This window comes from Panthera tigris, chromosome A1 (genome assembly GCF_018350195.1).
Source record: "Panthera tigris isolate Pti1 chromosome A1, P.tigris_Pti1_mat1.1, whole genome shotgun sequence".
Lineage (NCBI taxonomy): Eukaryota > Metazoa > Chordata > Mammalia > Carnivora > Felidae > Panthera > Panthera tigris.
In genome coordinates, this window is record NC_056660.1 from 234,237,926 (window position 1) to 234,242,227 (window position 4,302).

The window sequence follows — 4,302 nt, forward strand, 5'->3', positions numbered from 1 at the left end:
CCAGGGAGCAGAGAGGAGCCCCAGGGCACTGAGGGGTAGGCAGCTCCCGCCTCCCAGCCCCACCCCTCCCCTGCTACCCGCCCTGCGGTACTGGGACCCTTGAGCTGGGCCTGCTGGGCTCCTGCTGCTGGGGACCCGCAGACTCTGCCCAGAGGCTGCCCCTCAGCAGTGGGAGGAGGGAGAAGGGCCTGGGCCTCCCTTTTCATACTGGCGGATTCCAGGCCCTGTCAGTGTCTCTGCCTCGCTTTGCCCTGGGCCACATCTGAGTCCTCAGAGAGTCCCTTCCCAGCCCCACAGGGCCCCTCCTCCCACGTCTGAACCTGAGCTGCAGGGGACGTCCTCCAGGCGTCCGTTCTTGCAGGTTCTGTCCTTCGCCCGAGGTCGCCTGCAGCCTGCGGGGTGGCAGGTGCCTCTGGCAGCACCGAGGTCCCCGTCCTGAAAAGAGGGGACTGCCCCCCCCCAAAGCCTGCTTGTCCACATCGCACTCTGACCCCGAGCTGAGCAGCCTGTGAACCCACGTCACCGCAGAACCAACCACGAGGGACCGTACCTTCTCTGCCTGGAGGGCCCAGGCCCTGGCTGCAGCAGAGAAAAAGGCTGCCAGGCCTCCCCCCTCCCCCACCCCGCCTGGCCTCCCCCTCCCCCAGCCTCCCTGGGGCATCCCAGCACAGGCTGGAGCTCAGCCGGTGGGAGAAGTCAAGCCCAAGACAGGAGGTGAGCGGCCAGCAAGCTGTGCTGGGCTTCGTGTGGACGGAGACGCCTGTGAGGCCACGGGCCCAACAGGGGGTCCAGGGTACCAGGGGGTCCAGGGTACCAGGGGCCCCAGACAGCCCGCGCCGCGGGGACCGGTGACAGAGAGCTCAGTCAGTGGAGTGGCTTCGCAGTGGCTCTGCCCAGCGTTGTTCTTGCTCACCTGCTGCACTTGTGCGGACCCTGCGGTCACCACCCTTCCTCTCCCCCCCACTGCCGGGCCGTGCCTCCAAGGGGGCTCCAGGCACACCTGGCTGCGCGGCCTGCACAGGACGCCCCTCTGGGCCGCCACTGAGGGGCGGTGCTGGGCGTCCCGGTGGCGGCTCCTCCCCTGGGAGTCTCCTTGGTGCTGCCGGGCAGGCCTGGTGGCTCGTCCCTTTGTCTTATTTGGCTGTCCTCCCCGCTCGGCCCCCTCGCCTCCCCACACGGCCGATCACCTGCGGGCCTGCTGGTGCCACGTCCCCGCCGTCCAGCTCCCCTCCACGGCCGCCACTACCATCCGGGGACCGGCAGCCCCTGGACGGCCCGGGAGCCCCCCACAGCCAGCTCCCGCCTTTCGCCACCAGCCGAGATCGGTGTCCAGCTGTCCGTGAGGACGACACCGCCGACAGGAGAGAGGCGGACAGGCTCTGGATCGATGCACCGTCTCCCTCTCTGCCAGAAACAGGATTTGGACTCCTCTCCACCGTCGCCAAGGCTCCCCGGGCTCCGGTCCACGGAGCTTCGTGCCACGTGACCCCACAGTCCTCCAGATCTGGCCGGCCCTCTGCCTCACCCGGTCTCAGCCCAGATGTTACCTGCTCAGAGCTTCCAGGCCCCTGTGCCCGCCCCCCCCCCCCCCCCACGGCTCCTGCGTTTTCCTTCCCCACAGTAGCCCCGTTCTCCCAGGAGGAAGATGAATGTGAGATGTGAAGGGGCCTCGCTGTGTCCACGCCGGGCCTCGTCCGCTGTCCTCCCTGGACGGGGGGCGGAGGGGCAGCCGCCCCCCCCAGCCCCTCTCCGCCTCCCCCGGCTCTTCTCCGACTTCGGCGCTTCCTGCAACTGTACCTTAACAGGGGCCTCTTCCCTGCTCACCTCCAGGTGCCCTGAGACCAGACCCAGAGACCACGCTTCGTCCACCTTCTTTTCTTCCCTTCCCCGGCACTCGTTCATCACGCGGCAAACGTCGCCGGATGACCGCATGCGCCAGGCACACGGCGCCTCGGGGAGGGGAGGCCCGACACGGCCCTGCCCTCGGGCCGCTCGCTCCCCGGCTTCCTGCGCAGCCCCTTTGTCTGCCTGGACCCTCCTCAGCGACTCGCTCCTTACAGGCGCCCACGCCGCAGGCCCAGCCAGCTTCCAGCACCTTCCAGCGCCAAGACCTGCTACGCGATTTGCGTGGCCCAGTGCAAGATGAAAACGCCAGGCCCTGTGTTCAAACGTACTGAGGCTTCGAAGGCACCGACAGCAAAGCGTGAGAACGAGAGCGGAGGGGGCACCGCACGCCCAGGGAAGCTCCCTGCCAGCGGCCTCCTGGCCACACCCCTCCTGGCCCCCTCACCTGCAGGACCAGGCCTCCTCCCAGTCCAGAGTCACAGAGTCACCCCACCCTCGCCCTCAGACTCTGCGCACTGAAGGGGCGCTTTGCCTCTAATGGCCCAGCCCTCCCTGTTCTAGGCACATCCATCCGGCCAGTCCACGGGCACCGACCCATATCACCCTCACCACACTCGGATTCCGGGTCTCACATTGCCCTTTCCGTCTGTCCGTCCAGGCCCTTCGTGATTCCGGTTACACAGGAGCTCTCCTGCCCGCCCACGCTGGATGTCTGTCCTCTCTCCTGGGGCCGTGGACATAAGACCCGAGGGAGCCCTGGGACACCTGCCGAGTGACCCCAAGAGGAGCCTGAGAATGGAATGTTCCTAAGAGGGAACGTTGGGGGAAAGGCGGCTTTGGGAGCAGCTGACCTCACAGGATTTTTAGGCAGATGGAGTGACCACGTGTGACCTGGGGGACAATGGACTCGATATCAAGGGGGTCAGACCTAGAGGGTGGGGGATTCTGGGCAAACACTTGGCAGGACTCTTGAGGACAATGCAGAGATGAGCACGCAAGCCCAGAAGGCGGGGCCTGGCCGAGCAGAGGGTCAGAGCCTGGCCAACGCTCGGTCAGAAAAGACTGTCACGATGGGAGGCAGCTACCGTCACGGGGCTCTGGTCCCCACCACAGCACACCTGCCACCAGGCCTCCTCCGGGATGCCTCCTTGAGGAGGGCTCTCACTCCCAGAGAAAGCGGACCTGCGCCAGAGTGAGAGCCGAGGCCTGGTGAAGGGGGCTCCGCTCCGAGGAGGTCCCCCAGGGCGTTTCCACATCAGACGCCTGGTAAAGAATCTTCCAGCCTTACCACCTCGGGGCTGAGAGGGTGGGTCCCTGCATTGGGGTGACAGGAGCAAGGCAGGCGTCACAGGGATCCCTGCTCACCGATGCCCTTGCTAAGGCTGTCCGCTGCCTTAGTACCTGCCTGCTGGTTTGGATCTGATCCCCTGGTCCTTCTAGGTAAGTCTGAAGGAGGGGGTCTCTAAGAGGCGCTGTCCAGGGAAGGCTGTGCTCCTTCAAGGACGGACTCCCTCGTGGGAGTCCCCGCTGCTGAGTTGCCCAGAACCCAGGGCAGCTGTCGCCTGCCAGCTGCACTGCCCACCCTCTCCCCCTGCCGCGGCCCTGGAGGTCCCTCCCCGGGAGTCTGGTGCCACCTCCCTACGTCCAGTACAGAGGCTAAGCCCTCTGCTGACCTCTGGCCATGGGCCTCACAGGGTGCCAGACGTTCTGTTGTAGGGTTCCTCAGAGACCGCTCTGATTTTCCATCCCTCTCCGCGTGGGGGGCCCCCGTGCCGTCCCCTCACCCGCTTCCACCGTGCGCCCTCCCAGCCCCGTGGGTTCAGGTCCCACGGCCTCCGCCCATGCGCCCACATCCTCATGGCCCCGAGCACCTGCTCGGGAACTGGTCTGTTCCTGCACTGCCTGACGTTTCCTGGGCTCCCCTCCCTTAGCACCCCTACCTTGCTTACCATCATCCACGGGACTGCCTGAGGTCTGGTGAGCCCTATTCAAGGTCTGGCACGACCTAGCCCCCTGGTGTCTTCCGTCCCACGCGGGCAAGTATTGTCACAGATTTGTGTGCTTGGTGTAGGGGGTTTCCACTGGGCTCTGCTAGGGGGCCTGAGGCTGGGGGCTACTCCGAGCGGGTCTCCTGGGTCTCCGGCCGGGGCGATCCTATGCCCTGTGCACCATCCCCCACGTCTCACGCCAGCCTCCAGGAACGCCTGGCCCAGTCCCGTGGTCGTCGTAGCTGTCTCTGGACTTGCCCCACGACCTGGGGCGGAGGTGGGGTGGGGGGGGGAAGGCACAGAAGCTCCCTGGTGGGGAACTGCCACTCTACATCTAAGCAGTGGCTTTTGAGATGTTCTCGGTGGCTGGAAAAGGGCCATTGGAGTCAAGGGAAAGGCTTTTTTTTTTTTTTTTTTTTTTTTTTTCTGGAGAAGGAGTGAAGAAGCAGTCATTCACCAAAGAGTTGTT

The 4,302-nt window shown here is 65.6% G+C and overlaps 1 long non-coding RNA gene across 1 annotated transcript; it reads left to right on the top strand.

Moving 5' to 3' along the window:
* The first annotated feature begins 629 nt into the window (after positions 1 to 629).
* On the top strand, positions 630 to 4,046 carry LOC102952322. Its single transcript, XR_001511769.2, has 3 exons — positions 630 to 714; positions 1,831 to 2,203; positions 2,504 to 4,046. It is a non-coding gene; the product is annotated as an uncharacterized LOC102952322 (long non-coding RNA).
* The last annotated feature ends 256 nt before the right edge of the window (positions 4,047 to 4,302 follow it).